Raw genomic sequence first — 18,723 nt, forward strand, 5'->3', positions numbered from 1 at the left:
ATTACGCTGTTATTTTCCTTTAAAAGTAAAATTTCTTTTGGAAGGCTGGAAATTTCTGAAATGATTTCACATCTACTCTTTGCCCTCACCTTCCACAGAGCTGCTCATAATGTGAATATTAATCAGTACATAGCAAAAGGAAAAAAATCCTTATTATTATTGTTATTACTATTCATTTCCTTAGAATCCCAAGGAATTCCTCACACAATCTAGAGTAAACCATTAGGATGAAATAATTATTTTCAATGTGATTGTTCCTGTGAAGGTATGGATTGAGAGATCTTGCTCTGTCTTTCCTGGAAATGGGTGCTAGACTCTAAGAACAGTGACTTTTCCTCCAACCACAGAAATTACCACTTTTATGTAATCAGCAGTGGGAGTAAATCTGTTAAACTTTTGTCATTTCTCTCTACTACATTTTTGTAGGTCTTCACCAGCAAAGTTGGGATTTCTTCGTCATTTTCAGCAGATTTTTTTTTTTTCTAGCATTAATGAGGAAAAATTGAGGAGTTTTCTGATGGTATTCCCAAGTGACAAAAATATATACCCAAGACCTCACACTACAGAAGGAAGAAACAGAAAATAATTATTTCATTATAACTCCTGCCTCAAAAATACCAGGTACTTAACATAACATTACAAACATTACACCCCATGTTAGTTATCTTTCTTACGTGTGAATCTTATCTCCTCATATAATAAGCTCCCTGAGGAGAAAGAGACCACCATTTATTGAGAACAAGCCACAGCCCACTATGTACTGTATTCTACATATTACCAACAGCACTGTGAGGTCATTAGAGATGAGGAAAGTGTGGGAGGTTTGAGTCATTCTTCCAAATGCACACAGTGACCAAGTAATGTTTCCCACCCTCTGCCCCCAACCCTGTGCTTGAGATTGTCCAGGCACTCTGAAGTTTTACTAAGCAACACAGACCAGCATTGATAATTTTCATCAAGAGATTACTACTCTGAGCCTAGTATTACCAGAATGTCTGTTACTGCAGCACTCCTGAGAACTCTGCAGTCACCTTTGACCTTGCAAACTGCTTTAGCTTTAAATATCAACATTGGCTCAGGTTTCCATCCCATTTATTTTGAGAAAACTAGTGTCCTCCACACCATCCCAATATTCATTAGTCATTTTAGCCCAAAGTTTATTGAATGTCTCTGGGTGCCCAGCATTCTACCTCTCTGAGAGACAGTGCCAAACAAGCCAGAGTAAGTCCCTTCCCCCATCAAGCTTACATGCCACTGGAGCTGTTAGTTACCAATTGTGGTGTAAGAAATTACCCCCATTACCCCCAAACTTAGTAACTCTGAACAACACTCGTGTATCAGCTCATAGTTTCTAAGGGTTAGCTGGGGGCCTGACTCAGGGTATGGATTAGCTGGGGGCCTCTGACTCAGGGTCATAAAGCTACAAAGCGTCAACTGGAGCTTGTAGCCTTCTCAAGGCCCAGCTGGAAGACAATGTGGTTCCAGGCTCATTCATGTGGCAGTTTATAGGTCTAGGTCCTTGCTGGCTGCCGACAGACAGTGAAGGAGAGAGAGGGTAAGAGAAGGCACAATGGAAGTCACAGTCCTTTTGGAACCTAATCCCATCACTTTTGCTGAATTATAGTCATTAGAAAGAAATTACTAGGTCCAGCTCCAGCTGAAAGTCAAGATAGTAGGAATTTGCATAAGAGCATAAACCAGAAGACAGGGATCATTGAGGCTGCCAAGCACAGAGAGGCAGATAAGAAGTATACAAATAAATAAAAACTGAAGGCGATGAAAAGTGCGATGAAGAAAAATGAAGCAGGAAAAGGAAGTCAGGGGTTGAGGAAGAAGCATGGTCAAAGGATCATACATGGGTGACATAAAAGCTAAGATCTTGAAGATATTTGGGAACCAGCTATGCCAGAATCTGGACAAAGAGCATAGCAGGCAGAGGGGACATAACAATGTATATAACCCTGAGATAGTATGGGCCTTCACATGTTGGACAAGTGACAAGGAGGCCAGTGTGGGCAAATCAGGAGGGAGGTGGAGGGTATAAGAGACAAGGCCAGAGGGGCAGCCATGAGCCAGGGCACATGGGGTCATTTTGACCAAAGCAGAGAATTTGGACTTTATTCTAAAAAGAATGGGAAATCATCATGATCTGAGTTATAGTACTTCACCAGCTTTATTGAGGTATGATTGACAAATGAAAATCTTGTATATGTTTTTGATATATGTATACATTGTGAATTTATTATTGTGATTGGCTAACTCACATATCCATCACCTCACCTGACACAGCTACAATTTATTTCTGTCTGTGTTAGGGAACTTGAGCTCTACTCTCTTAGTAAATTTCAAGTATATAATAGATTATTATTAACTATACTTACCATGATTTATACTAGGTTTACATCACATATTCCTCTTATAATGGGAAGTTTGTATATTTTTATCAGCATCTCCCCATGTCTCCCAGCTCCCAGCCCTGCAATACCATCATTCTACTCTCTGTTACTCTAAGTTCAACATTTTTAGATTTCACATATAATTGAGAACATGTAGTATTTGTCTTTTTGTGGCCAGTTTACTTAGCATAATCCCCTCAAGGTCCATCCACATCATCTCAAATGGCAATATTTCCTTCTTTTTTAAGGCTGAATACTATTCCATTGTGTAATATACACCACGTTTTCTTTGTCCATTCATCCTTAGACAGACATTCAGATTGTTTCCATATCTTGGCTACTGCTAGTAATGCTTTAATCAACAGGGGCATGCAGATACCTCCCAGAGATACCAATTTCATTTCTTTTGGATACAAACCCACGAATGAGATTGCTGGACCAAGAGAAGTTCAATTCTTAATTTTTTTAAAGAAACATAGATAGTATTTTCCATAATAGCTGTATCTTTTTACAGTCTCATCAGCAGTGTATAAAGGTTCCCTTTTCTCTGCATCTTTACCAACATTTGTTACCTTTTCACTTTTTGATAGCAGCCAGCCTAATGGGTGTGAGGTGATATCTCACTGCGGTTTTAATTTGTATTTCCCTGATGATTAGCGATGTTGAACACATTTACATACACCTGTTGGTCATCTGAATGTCTTCTTTGCAAAAATATCTAGTCAGGCTTTTTGCTAATTTAAAAAAATTAGGTTATTTATTGGTTTTGCTATTGAGTTATATGAGTTCTATAGTGAGTTTATATTGCACTGTATTTGGGGTATTAATCCCTTGTCAGATACACGGTATGCAAATATTTTCTCCCATTCTGAAGAATTTTTTTCTTTTTTGCATTTTGTTGATGGTTTCCTTTGCTGTGCAGACTTTTTAGTTTGACATAGTCCCACTTCTTTATTTTTGCTTTCATTTCCTGTGCTTTCAGTGTCAAATGCCAAAAAAAAAAAAAAAAAAAAAATTAAAAAAAACATAAATCACTGCCAAGATGCTTGTTGTCAAGTACTGGTAAGGAAATTTTCCCTCTGTTTTCTTCCAGGAGTTTTATAGTTTCAGGTCTTACCTTTAATTCTTTAATTCATTTTGAGTTGATTTTTTTCTTTATGGTGTAAGATAAGGGTCCAGTTTCATTCTTTTGCATGTGGATATCCATTTTTTGGCACCATTTATTAGAGACTATCCTTTGCCCATTGCATATTCTTAGTGCTTTTGTTGAAGATTAGTTGAGCAAGATTGCTCCAGCTATTCAGGATCTTTTGTAGTTTCATATGAATTCCAGGATTGTTTGTTTGTTTGTTTTCTATTTCAGAGAAAACATCACTGGAATTTTGATAGAGATTGCTTTGGGTAGATCTTCACAATATTAACTTCACCACAATATTAACTCTTCTGATCCATGAACACGGGATATCTGTCTATTTATTTGTGGGCTTTTTTTCCTGTTTCTTTCCTCAACATTTTATAGTTTCCAGTGTACAGATCTTTCACTTCCTTGATTAAATTATTCCTAAGTATTTTATTTTTTTGATGCTATTATAAAAGGAATTGTTTTCTTAATTCTTTTTTGGGTAGTCTGTTGTTGGTGTACAGAAATGCCACTGACTTTTATGTGTTGTTTTTGTATCCTGCAACTTTTCTGAATTCATTCATTAGTTCTAATAGTTTTTTGGGTGAAGTCCTTAGGGTTTTCTGCAAAGAGAAAATTTTACTTCATTTTCAATTTGGATATCTTTTATTTTATTTTTCTCCCTTAACTAATTGCTGTGGTTGGTCTTCCAGTACCATGTGGAGTAGAGGTGGTAAGAGTGGGTCACTCTTAATAATGTTGAATATTTTATTTTATTTATTTTTTTAAATTTTTTATTTTTTATAAACATGTATTTTTATCCCCAGGGGTACAGGTCTGTGAATCAGCACTCACCAAAGCATATACCCTCCCCAATGTCCATAACCCCACCCCCCCTTCTCCCAACCCCCCTCCCCCCAGCAACCCTCAGTTTGTTTTGTGAGATTAAGAGTCACTTATGGTTTGTCTCCCTCCCAATCCCATCTTGTTTCATTATTTGGAGGCTAGGGATCAAAAAGAATTCCCTCAACTACATTTCAAGTATAGTTTGATTTGGTGATATTACTAACAAGTATCTATCTATTCAAATAATTAAATATGACACTTTTATTAGATAAATAAATACAGATCTTCTCTGAAAAGAATACACAGAAACCGTTTAATCTTAAAATTCCCTATCTGTTCAACTTAACAGGCTATCAAGTAAAAAGGGTTTTATTACTAATGTTAAAAAAAAAAAAAAAGAGTGGGTCACTCTTCTGAGTTGAGTGTTACCTTGTTCTTGATCTTAGAGGTAAAGCCTTCAGCTTTTCACCGTTGATTATGATGCCAGGAGTGAGCCTGTTGTATATTTTATTATGTTGAGGACATTGCTTTTATATGTATTTTTTAAAGATTTTATTTATTTATTTTACAGACAGAGATCACAAGTAGGCAGAGAGGCAGGCAGAGAGAGAGGAAGGGAAGCAGGATCCCTGCTGAGCAAAGAGCCCGATGCGGGACTCGATCCCAGGACCCTGAGATCACAACCTGTGCGGAAGGCAGCGGCTTAACCCACTGAACCACGCAGGCACCCATTGCTTTTATATTTAAATCATTGAGAGTAGTTATCATGAAAGAATACCGCATTGTGACAAATGCTTTCTCTGTACTTGTTGAGATAACTACATGGTTTCTTCATTCTATTAATATGGTGTACTACATTTATCAATGTGCATATGTTGAACCATCTTTATATCCCAAGGATAAGTCCCAGTTGATCATGGTATATAATCCATTTACTGTGATGCTGAAAATTACATTTTTAAAAGTTCCCCCAATTGCTGGTATTTTGTTGAGGATTTTTGTAACTATATTCATTAGTGATAGTGGCCTATAGTTCATTTGTTTCTTTGTTTTTATAGTGTCCATACCTTCTGTTCTGTCTTTGAAGGGAAATTCCCAAGACTTATATGTCTTCTTTCAATCCTGCAAAGCCATTCTTGTACTAAGACCCTCCCAAGGGAAGTTTCCTGAATTGTTCAAGTTTTTGTGTCTTCTCCCAATCCTGCAGAATTGGATTTCTGTATGTGCTCATGAACGATCTATAAAGACTTGCACTTACTGTTTGCAGGGTTGCACTTGAGGAAACAACCTTGCGAGGTGGGTGAATCATGCAGAGAATAAGGGGTGACTGTGAACCAGTTGAGAGAGGTCCACAGGAGCTGAGTCCCAAGCAGCTGTGAGGAACTTCCCAATGGCATCCACAAAGCAGGTTAGTAATATCTGTAACCCTTTGATGAGTTCTGAGTCCTGGGTGCTTTGTTCCCTGTGTCTCCCTACCTTTAGAAGTGCCCATCACTTAAGTATTCTGAGTGGGGCAAGAAAAAAGTGGGTCTCTTGAGCAGACTCTTGCCTGGCTGGGGAATATGGGCATTCATTTACTGTGCTCTGACTTTCCTCTGTGGGAGAAATCAGAGGCTGTGGGAGTTTCTGTTGGCACGAAACTGTGGTGCTTTGGGGAAGGGGCAGCATGGATAAAGTAAAACTTTATCTTTTCCATTATATTTTCTTCTTACCATCCTCAATGCATCTATTCTTGGATTTTTTTTTCTCTAGTTCTTCCTCTAGACTACTGGACTCCCACAATAGTACTCTCATCTGTAGGTGGTTGTCAAAATGAATGTTTTAGAAAACTCTTATTTCACCACCTGCTAATTTACATTTTTAAAAGTTCCCCCAATTGCTGTTATAGAGCATAGACTGTAACAGGGCAAGAGGGAGAACAGCAACACCAGCTGAGAGATTATTTTAGTGGGGCCTATGAGATACATGGCAGCTCTGACATGAGTAGAGAAGTCTCAGGGGCTTAGCTGTCTCTTAATTTCCTCCTCCTCTAGATTCTGCTTCACCTGAATACTGACTCTCTACCAAGAGAGTCCATCTCCTATGACAATCTTTTCATGAGCCTAGGTGGATCCTGATGTGGAATGCAGCCCCAAATCCTTCTAATTCTTTTACCAAGCAATCACCAACATAAGGAGCTATGTGTGGCTGACTCTACTTAAGTCCAGTGGTACCTCATGGGGCTTATGTTCTAGCACTGGACAGTGCAGCAAAATTTAAAATGTAATATCAAATTGCTGTTCTGAAAAGCCCTACCCATTAACCCCTACCAGCCCCAATATCCAACATGTTGTCTTACCACTCTCTCTTCTTTGATCTCCTTGAAGTTCAATGCTTCCAGATTTTGTGTCCCTCATTTCCTCTTTCAGGCCACTCACACTAACATTCCACATCTTTTTACCGAAGAGCAATTTGGCAACTCCTTTATTTTGCTTCCTTCCTTTAGATCCTGATTTGAGGCTTAACTTTTCACAGCCCAAATACCTCTATTAAGGTGTTTTGCCAAACAATATCAATAGCCACTGTATTTTCTGAAGCAGGAGACTTGGATGTTTTTACACTTCTCTGACACTTAGTTGGAAAGTTAGTAAACAAAGGGGAGATGGCCTGGAAAGGACTTCAGAAGCGGATTCAGAGCATGAACTACCCCTTAAAGATGAAAAAGGTGATGAAAGAAGCTATATGCAAAACAGCTAAAGCAATAATGTTTCCTTGCCAATATGTATTTTCAGTTTTTAATGTTATTACCCAGGGAACACAAATGCCCCTATGGATGTGAAAGTCATTATAATTCCACCTCTCCCATCCCCCAACCTCCATACCCTTTGGCAGCCTCATACATTCTAGTCACTGTAAACTCAATTTTCTAGAAAATTTCAAGAAAACTAGTTTACTACCCTCTTCAACCATTTATATTCATTTTGGCTTATTGTATTAAGAGTCTAGGTACCTTTGAGTGTTCAGACTCTGTTAACAATGTCACAGTTCAGAAATGTAAGAATGATTGTGGAAAAATTAATTTCTGATTCATGTAGCAATAGAGTGAGGCATGTTGACTCGAGTATTAGTTTTTCCAAGAACTTTTGCTGCCAGATTGTATTTACAGAATGTCATCATTTTCCAAAACATTATCGTTTCTTTTTTCAGATCATGCCTTCTGACTAGAGCAGGTTATTTGGGGAGGGCTTATACATAATGATAGCCTGAATCCCTTCACTTATAAAATTGCATAGTGCTTGGCTCATTAATGGCTGTTGAAAATGCTAGTCTAGTAAAACCATGAAAAGAGTTTTTATCTGGGGTATTTAATTGCTGAAACCAAACTGGACCTGTTCCCCAACATTATTTGAGATAAGCAATCAATCCTGGTGCTAGGTGTTCCTCAAGGCAGATGTTGGGAAGGCACTATTCTAACTGGACATAATTTGGTATTACAACATTAACATCTTAGGGTTCTGCTTCACTCCCTGAACTTGGAGAAGCCATCAACTTGTTTATTCAACTCCATTTGGGCAATGGATAAATTCCATTGAGGGCACAGACTCAATTCCAAATGACAATAACAAGTACATAATATAATCCTAATATAAAGGATTTAAGCATCTGTCAATGCCCCAGTTAGGACACGGGACTTTCAAGGTTAAGTATTTGGCAAAGTTGCGAGCTGGAAATAAAAGACTAAATGAATGCCAGGGAAACACCTCTTCATAATTACAAATCTTACAGCTATCTGTGTTGTTTTGTTCTCCGACCTAGGTCCTGGTTTGAGACCTCGTGGAAGAAATACGCGTAGAAGAACACAGACGTAAAGCTGCTGATTTACCTAAGATCTATTCCTATAGTCTGAGGTTGAGCAGAGTCAGGTTTCAGGGGATATTAGAGTGTTGTGGTCCAGACTGGACTTCAATTTCCCCTTGATAATTATGCATTCATGTGTGTGTGTGTGCATGCGTACATGTGTTTGAAGACTTCACAAATTATATCCAATAACGAGGCTGATTATCAGAATCACTTAAGGAGCTTTTAAAAATACAGATGCCCAAACTTACCCACCCTGAGACCCAGGAATCTGTACTTGTAAAACAGGTGTTCATCCAAGTGACTGATTATTAATTCTGGTTAGAACCACTGTTCTAATATCCATTCCTCACCCCACTCTCACCACTTCTCTGCTGGCTCTCTTTTAGGTGCTCCTCTTTCCATGGGCAATCATTATTCTTCTAGCTTCTGAAATTTTGCAATAACCAGATAGGTGTATAGCCAGGTAAACTAATGTTCTATAGTTCCTGGGGAATCCTCAACTGCAAACTGGTCAAGCACTGTCCAATGATCCAATTAAAGGATTACACATCTTTATTGGAACGGATTCTTTTTTTTTTTTTTTAAAGAAGATTTATTTATTTATTTGAGAGAGAGGGAGAGCAGTGGGAGGGGCAGAAGGAGAGGAAGAGAGAATCCTCAAGCAGACTTTCTGGTGAGTGTGGAGCCCAACATGGGGCTCAGGCTCACGATCCTGAGATCATGGCTTGAGCCAAATCAAGAACTGGATGCTCAACCAACGGAGCCACCTAGGTACCCTTTTGTGAACTGATTCTGAGGCAAATACAGAGGCAGAGTTTGGGGCAATGTCCTAAATGCTGTTAGTGGTTCCAGCATCTTGAAACAAACCAATTTTTGATTTTTGAGGTAAAGTCTGACAAAGAATTGTTTCCTTGTTTAAAGAAGACAAAGGACTTAAAATGCATTACAAACACTTTAAAGTACATGTTCTTACAAAGCTTCATGAGCTAACTCTAAATGTTAGCTATAAATGAATCAGAAACATATGGTTGCAACTTTTCTCTACATACAAAATAGACTAAAAATTCAGGGGAAAGGAGCTAGAGACAAACGTGGAGTTAATTTTCCAAAGGCCTAGCTGCTGGGCAGTGGTTTAGAACACTTTCTGAAAACTCTAAGTTACCAGGTTTTATCAACTCTTTTTAGCTTAGCTATCAGAATTTACAGATATCTAAGAAGAATCAGAGTCAAATGAAAGTCTCAAACAAATTCTAACCAGAAGTAGTTTTCAAACTACAATCTAATTATTAAAAACTTGCTGAGGACAGAATGTAAAAAAGATGGAGACATACTCAAAAAAATGCAAAGCTGGGCATCCATTAACTTTCAAGCATTTTTTAATAAAAAGAGAGTACTACAAATTGAATGATAGTTGAACAAATCAATTGTTGCTGAAGAATTTTTCCCTAATTAAGTCCTGATGGCTTTACAATGCAGTAAAGAATGTATTGGGCTTTTGACAACTCTTTCCATTCCCAGTGAAAGGGGAAGACAGCCCAGAAAATCACTTAGGAAGACCCGGACAACAGATGGTACAGCAGAATTGAACAATGATCTCAATAAGTGAGGCCTCAGAGACAAAATGATGCATTCTGCAGCTGGATATCATAAAACTTAGGTACCAGTGGTGCACTGCTATGAACACTAAACCTATATTCTTTTAAAGCCACAAGCCAGTGTGTATGACCAGTCAAAGCCCTATCACTTGCCGGACAAAACTGTGGGAAACTTCTGGGGTTTGCAAGGAAACAAAGCTCCCTAGGTTTTCTACAGTATGACTATTACCTTAAGCAAGTCAAAATCCCTCTGTCTCAATTCCCTATGTAGGGGTGGCAACACCATCTATTCCATGTATCTCATACAAAGATCCAAAATGAAAAAAGAAATTGCTTTTAAGTGTAAAAATGCTATAGTCAAATAAGCTCGTATTCTGTAAAAAAGAATGGACACATTTTAGCGCTTACATTTTTAACCCAGTGTGCTGCATTAAAGATGCTGCAAATTCTTTGACCCTCCTCCAATTGAGAAGAAGCTTCTGTAGCTTTTCCTCTTGGAACTGGACAGACTCTGTGACTGCCTGACTGATAGAAAATGGTGGAAGTAACACGGCTCGTTTCCAGGTCCAAGATGTTAGGGATGGATTCTAATTTCTGTCACTTGAAATACTCTTAGAACCCAGTCTCCATACAGTTAGGAAACTCAAGCAGCGCCACAATGAAACCTATACGGAGAGAAGCATGGGCCTCTAGCTAGCAGCCTAGCTAAATGCTAACACAGCTTGATAGCCATGTGACTGAGCCATCTAGAAGAGAATCTTCCAATTTCTAATTGAGATGTCCCAACCGATACCACTGACCTCTACCCAAATTGCTGACTCATGAGTAAAATAAATGGTGTTAGTTTTTTTTTAAAGTCACTAAATTTTAAAGTGATTGTTATTCAATAATAGATAACCAGAATATCCACTATATTGTATAATAATAACACATTATAATATTATTTATGTATAATGATTATATAATTTTTATATAATAACTATTATCAACAAAAAGAATACTTTCACTTACTGGACATTAACTATGTTCCAGGGACTATTTTATGTGCTTTACCCACATACTTTTAATAATTTTAACTATGTATTTGTTTATTTATCTATTCCTTGTCTATCTTACCCAATAGACTATCAGAAGTGATTATGTCAAATAAAAAAAAAAAAAAGAAGTGATTATGTCTTATTCACCAGACTATAACAAGAGTCTATCACAATGTATAGCATATTAATAGACATGTTATAGTATCCTGCTATTAGGTTGCTTTTCTTTACTAAAATTTCATCAGTTTTTTTTTTTTTTTTCCCCATCACAGAGGAATAATAAAAACCTTGAAAAGTTCGGGGCCAAAAAGGAATTAGAATTAAGAGGAGTGCAGGCTCAATCCAACCACTTGGATGAACAAGATAATATTTACAAAGTTTTTGGAAAACAGAGCTATTGAGGCTGTGTCTAGGTAGGAACCAGTTGGTCAAATCCACCTTCATAGTTTGCTATCCAGTTTTTAATGACTGATCAGAACAGTCTAACCACTAACGCACATGGGTGGTATTGCTGGGGAGTTTACATTTCTGGCTACCAAATTCCGTAGCACTTCAAATAGAACACACCAGTCAAGTGATACTGTCTGGTCCTTCACCTGCATGCAGGTCCCAAAGGGAGAGCCAAGGGATGGGTATGATTTGTGCTAGACTCAAGGATAGGATGAGATTTGTCAGACAGGGGCCTGGCACTCATTATCACATTATTATTTCAGAAATTGATCAGAATGACTGGAGGTAGCAGTCTTCTCAAAAGTGTTACCACCACCTAGAGTGATTTAAATACCCTGGAAGGGACCACAGCTACACATTATTAATCAGCTTACCAGGCAGTTGGATGGGATAAAAAGTATGGAACAGCCAACACTGTCGAAAAGACCTGAAGTTGCTGGTGCCTGGGCTAGCACAGGGGCTAGGGGTGAAGCTGATATGGAAATAGATAGTTTAAACCATATAGGTTGAATAATGAATAAACAGAACTACACCTCAAATGGTGGATATTCAGGCTATACTGATAGTGGTCATATTGCATGCAAACCCATGTACCTTTAGGCCTTGGGAAATCAGAAGTCTAGGAGGACAAAGGAAGCAGTACACAGAGTCTGTTTTTGGAAGAAAGCATAACACATGTTGAAGCTGCTATCCCCTCACTCAAGTCACCAACTGACACGGTCATGATCATGTGTCCACAGCTCCATCTGGCATATGTAAAGTGCCAAGAGTGTGCAGTACCAGTGACATGCAGGGATCCCACCCAATCCACGCCCTTCCAAAGGTCCCTAAAGGGCAACACTCGGAGCCTTGCTGCTCTCAGTATTTTGCCAAAAGAAGCATTCAGACGTTAATGCTGTTGGGGAACATGAATGAGCAAAGCCAAACACATAAAGGCAGCCTGCAGTAGAGGAAAGCCATAAGACTAGACTAGAAAAATCACTGTTCTGTCCATCACGTAGGAGGCGGCAATAAATGCTGTACTGAGGACTAGGTTACAACAGGAAGAATATAGTAACTAGTTAAGGTCGGAGGCTTATTTTCCTAGGTGACCTCCAGAGAACTGTTGAAAAAGGCAGCTAAAGATAGGCTGTGTATATAGTATATGTCAATTTTCATTATTTTGATAAATCCACATTGTGCAGCTGGTAGATCATAAATCTCTGGTTACACTGGGCTATTATTTAATTAGGCTAACCCTTAATGACTCATGGTATTTTGTCATTTTAATGATTATTTTTCTCACATCTAATTGGTAAATTACTGCTTATCAGAGTTTATAGGCTCCTTTTTTATTGTAGCATCTTCTAGCCGCTGTCCAAGGTGATGTGAACCCCAGGATATTGACTTTCCTAAGTCCTCAATGGAGGTTGTCATGGAAAATTGAGTTTTTGACAAATCAACAGCCCAAGTGCAATGCCTCTTCCAGGGTGTAACTTTAAGGAATTTGGGAACTGTCTTTAGTTTTGGCCTGAAATCACACTGCAGCTTGAGATCCTGTCATTTACTTTAAGCTCAAAAATATACATCTTAATACACTGCAGTATTTCTTGGACTTTGATGGTATCTGTGAGCATGGTGAAAAGGGTTTTCACCACCAGATTTGAAATGTTTGGCTTTTTTTTTTTTTTTTTTTAAAGTCACAGACTTCTTTTGTCTAAAACAAGTTCAGGCAGTAGGAAGGAGTAAAAAAGGTTTAGATTTACTCACATGGTATTTTCTCAGAAGAGTCTCTTTTTAAAGAAGTAATTATTAAGCCATCTACATTGGACCCATGCAAATGAAAAGATCAGAGTTAATTAATCTTGTCCTGAATAAGAGAAGTGACGAATAGCAATGAAATATTTTGTGTTCCTCAAGGAATTTGCTTGCTTACTTATTTCTCAAGGGAGAGAGTTACTCTAAGAATATGGAAAATGCTTGGTGGGGGCTAAGAGGGCTAAGACTAGTGAATCATATATCCTGATTATCTTTCTTCAGCATGGTACAGGAAAAATAATGGGAGTTTTTGGAGTCACACAGACCTAGCTTCTAATTTCAGTTCTACCATACACTACCTTCGGATAATTTATATAAACTCCTCGTGTGTAAAGCAGAGCTAATGGGGCCAATCTTTCCCACAACAATGGTAAGGTAGTCACCTGTTTCTCTGTGGGCCAGAGCTAATATGAAAAGAAGGTTCCTTTGAGAGTACAACTTGAACCCAAAGGGGTTTATTCAAGAACAATAGAAAACAAGTAGTATTTCTAATATAACCCTGTCTTTCACTTTATTTTATAAAGTACTTAGAGACTATGTCTGTATTCCAGACTGTTTTAATTTATTCAGATAAACAAAGCTAGATCAAATGATAATAATACAAAAATAATGATAATAATAACAATGGATATTATTCTGATGGAGGAGATTAGGAAAAAAATACTCTTTTGGTTAAATGATTTGAAGTTATTGGCTGGTTTCCTTTCTCACTATTCAGTTGATCTTTAAGGCATAATTAGACTTAACAACTAATGTTTTTGTCAAGCAAAACAATCAACAAGTATATTAATTAGGCACTGCTTACACTTTTACTGCAAATCTAATGATTTGTTGATTTTAAGTTAGATGTCTGTCTTCACTAAAGTCATTAATATTCTAAGTGAATGTGGGCTTGAAATTCCATAAGTATTTAGGAATTACACATATTTTGTTTTTTACTGTAAGACCTCTAGGCTATGAACATTTTCCTATTGCAGACCTCCAAAGCTACAAATAGAGCTCTTTAGGCATTTATTAATAAATGACTTGCCTTCACAATTGAAAATGGAAATGAAACAAACACAGAAGTGCAAGGGATGGAACCATCAAGAACACCCTTTACATATCAACTTCTTTTTGCTGTTGGTACAGGCAATGTCCTCTGCAGCTGGCCACAAATTAGCATAGCCAGTATCTAAGGTATGATTGACATTCACTACTCAGTTTTCACTGGATACCAGAAGCTGCAGGAACCATCCCTTCCCAGGCTTCACCATTCAATGAGTACTACCATATTACCTTTATAACAATAGCACATATCTTAAGCCTCTGAGCCCTATGCAGAATCTCCCTTCCAAATGATTTTTTCTAGGAGTCCTGGTGGTGGTATAATGGTGACAAACACAGCTTTATTTGGATGCCCACTGCTTTTGTGATCTTTGGCTCTGTGGACCCTGGATGAACCCAGGACCACTGGCTGTAAATCTAGTGTTCTTCCCTTGGGCTTCTGACCTCTTGACACTTTCAACCACTGTACTGACAGGCAAGCTCCTTTAGCTCCTTCTGATCAGCTTTTTCATAGGACTTTCTCATAGCAGAATTGCCCAGATGTTATGAGGAGGGGGAAAGGGAATTGAGAGTGACAGGAGCTGATGAGGTGCACCTTCATTCCATACCTAGGACCCATGCTCTCTCTTCAGCTGTTTATGTTCATCACCTAGCCCTTGAAGCACCTGATGCTTCCTCTGGTAGAGAGAGTGCATCGCTGTTTTATCTCCTAAGCAGACTTCCTTAGCAACTACTAGAGCATTGGACAAGTCTGTGAACCCAATTAAAATACCTTCTAACAGGTACCACATGCAAGTCAAGGGTATACCAAGACATAAATATCATTGCTTCATAATATTTCTTGAAAGGACAGAAATTCCCAGAACATCTAGAGGACAGTAGGTCCTAAGTCTGACAGAGTTAGCATACAGCCTAACAGCCTGGATCTACCTCAACATGTTTAGTTCCTATGGGTTCCTGTCACCAATTTTATATTCCAGAAGATGGAACCAGCACAATATATCATACATACCTTCCAAGACCTGCCATAGTCAGGTCACACCTCACTTACCTATTCTGATCATCTTTTCTTGAGCAACTCACCACAGAGCACCCCTGTAACACCGGGATAGTCTTTCTACTTAGAATCTTTTCCTTCTCTACCAATTATTATATGACTCCTCTCTTTCTTTAAGTACTGATTTAAAATCCACTTTCTCTGTGAAACATTCTTAATTTGTCCAGCCCACATTCATCTTTCTCTTCTCTGTCCATGTATTTGGCATCAAAATCATAGAAACTCATTGTTCTAGAACCTCACATGCATTAGTGTTGGCTTTAGTTTTCTAGCAAAATTTTAAATCCACCAAGGGGAAGTTCCATGTCCTTCCTAAATATGCATTCTCATATCCACACAGTATTTGGCATGATATACTCTAGTGGTCCCGGAGGCACAACAGGAAGTCAGATTAAATGAAAAAAATATATATATTATCTGCCTGGTTGGCTCATTTGCTGGTATGTCTAAAGCTATAGTAGGTAGTAAAGGTTATACAAAAGTGAAATATGATATGGTCCCTGCCCTCAAAGAGCTCACAATCTCATTGAGAAGTCAATAAACATGACATGAAATAATTTGACTATAGGGAGATGCTAAAATGCTTGGTACAGGTAGGTGTTGCTTTGACATCCAAGAAGGGGATAATAAAAGATTAACTGAAATTAACTGGGAATATATGATAGGGTTTGTGATTAGCCTAAAAAAGTAAAAAAGTTGAAGAGGCTGGGAAGATACTATCATAGTTATATTCATACAAAAACCTGTACACAAATGTTCACATAAGCTTTTTTCATAACAGCCCGAAGCTGGAAACAGTCCAGGTGTCCTTCAATGAGTGAACATTTAAATAAACTGTGTACGTGAAAAGCATGGAATAGTAGTCAGCAATAGAAATGAAAGAGCTATTAATACATATGACAACTTGGATGAATCTCCAGGGAATCATACATAATAAAAAGAAGCCAATCCTATTAGATTATATACTGTATGATTTCATTTACATAACACTTTCTAAATGGCAAAAACTTAGAAGTTGAGAACATAGTAGTAGTTACCAAGAGTTCAGAGAGGGAACAAGAGAGAGATGGGTATGGTTATAAGAGGGAAACTCAAGAATCCTTGTGGTAATGGAACAGTTCAGTATCTTGACTGTGGTGGGAGATACACAAACCTACAGAGGAGATAAAATTATATTGTATTAAATACACACACATGCACACAAATGAGTATAAGTAAAACTGGGGAAATTTGAATAAGATCTGTGGATTTTTATCCATGTCAGTATCCTGCTTGTGATACTGTACTACAGTTTTACAAAATGTTACCATTGGGGGTAACGAGATAAAGGGTACAAAGGATCTCTCTGTATTGTTTCTTACAAATGCATGTGAATCTACTATCTCTGATTTATAAGCTTCAATAGAAAATTTTTATTAAAAAAAGCAACTTATCATTTCAGATGATGGGGTACAGATGATGGTACAATCCAAGCAATGAAAACTTAGATCAGGTCCAAGACCAAATTTCAGAAGTCCTGATTCCACAAATATTTCTTGACTTGCTAAGCTACTTTGCCTCAATTTACAAGTCAAAAAATTATTAATAGAAAGTAGTATAATGTGATCAGGAAAAATTAAGACATTTAAACACTCAAAGAGGATGATTTTATCAACTTACACTGATTTGACTTGAGAAGATCATTGTCATTTCACTGAAAGGGTCAGAGGTTGAGATGCTGTCTTGCAACAAAAACAAACATACCCTAGCCCTCAAACTAAAGGTTCTGTCCCCATGACCAACTAGTCTAAGGGTTCCTAAGCAAAGATACAGATAAGACTCATCTCAAGATGTGAAAAATCCAGATTCCTACAACCACACCTAGAGATCACATCGAGTAGAATTGCAGAGGGTTCTAGAATTTCCATGTCTGAAAAACAACTCAGGTGATTCTGATCTACCTGGAATCGGAAATCAAAATTAACTGGAGTACTTATTAAAAATGCAAATTCTTAGAGACCCACTGCTTTGTTGCACTAATCTATTTTAATTTTACTCTGATGATTCAGTGGAATTTATAGGAGGTTTGGGTACTTAAAGTTCCGGGTAATGCTCCGATATGATTGGGGGTGGAGAGAGAGGAGGAAACTGTCAAAGGAAAAACCTTCCCTGCCCTCCTCTTCCAATCACAATTCATCAAGAGAGCATTTTGCACAGGGAGATCAAAGGCCCTTGCCGAGAAGAAGTTGAAAGACTTTGCTGTTGTAATTCTGGGGCAGAGGTGCTTGGATATAAATGATTCCTAACTGTGGGTTTGGGGGATCCTGCTACGTAGAAATGTAAACACAGATGTCAAGCCTTTCATCTTCACTATACAAACATACCAGCTGCCAGGGGAAGAAGGAGAAACCCTTTGGAATTAGCTGCATTTTTTTGCCATCTAGAGCATAAAAATTGGCTTCACGCTTGAATTTCCACCAGCAACGTAAAAGCACTGTTCACCAGAGAAGGACTGAACAATGAACTAGACATCCACTTGCTGATTGCTTCTTTTCTCAAGGAGACATTCAACTCTTCCCATTCCCCAACATGGGAGTGGCTACCCTAGATGAGAACAATGAGAAAAGGTGGTAACACTCCATCACAAAATTGCCAGACTCATGGAAGAGGTTCTTAAACAATATGTGGCCACTTTGCTTCAAGGGTTGTATAAGCCAAGAATCTGACTGAAATTTATATTCCCGATCAACCCAACTTTAGGGAAAAAGGAAGAAGCAGGTCTTGTGAATTTTTGTGAGAAAAACAGAATGGCTTCCAGTAAAAGAGGGTGTGATTATTCCAATACATTAATATTCAAAGGGCCACTACTGGTTTAGCCACACCCAAACCACAACAGACCTCTTCTCAAACTATTAAATATTTTTTTAAAAAGGAAACCATGAAAGAAACCATTTCTTAAAAAAAAAAAAAAACTTAAATGTGCAAAAGAGTATAATGGGAAATGTATTTCTAAACAAAACACTTCAATCCATGGAGAAATGTGTCTTCAATTACATCTGGAGCTAGCGTGCCAGCTTGCATATGCGTACAAGTCTTGTGTTTTCTACAGAGCCTCAGTTCTGAAAGACCTGAAGGACTATAGGGAAAGCATATAGGTCTTTTCACTGGACAGGGAATTTTTGTTTTTTTTTCTGGAAACATGACAGTCAACAGATCTTCTGACATTGGATAAATTAGCTGTTAACCATACCTAAGAGTTCAAGGTGAAAAAATAAATCTGAAATTATCAAGCAGCCCACATTGTGATCTTATTGGGCAGAGGCCATTGTGGTTTAGGACACATTAGTTCTAGCAAAATTTATCCCTTTACAAATGGTCCATCAGAGTATTGTAAAAGGATTATCACAGTGAGCTTTCTAAACAATTCCGTTGCTTAGAATGGCTAGTCAACCTGGCTGTGTGTGGTACAAGAGCCAATCAATTCAGGATAAACACCTTATAGACATTAACTAGAAATTATGTCCTGCTGAGGCTTTGTTTATAAGATATTATTTTCCAT

General features: G+C 38.0%; 1 long non-coding RNA gene across 1 annotated transcript; it reads left to right on the top strand.

Moving 5' to 3' along the window:
• Window positions 1-441: 441 nt before the first annotated feature.
• LOC123386934 lies at window positions 442-8,736 on the top strand. Its single transcript, XR_198688.3, has 3 exons — window positions 442-621; window positions 5,630-5,770; window positions 8,158-8,736. It is a non-coding gene; the product is annotated as an uncharacterized LOC123386934 (long non-coding RNA).
• The last annotated feature ends 9,987 nt before the right edge of the window (window positions 8,737-18,723 follow it).

This window comes from Mustela putorius, unplaced genomic scaffold (genome assembly GCF_011764305.1).
Source record: "Mustela putorius furo isolate JIRA1106 unplaced genomic scaffold, ASM1176430v1.1 tig00000224_pilon_pilon_pilon, whole genome shotgun sequence".
Taxonomy (NCBI): domain Eukaryota; kingdom Metazoa; phylum Chordata; class Mammalia; order Carnivora; family Mustelidae; genus Mustela; species Mustela putorius.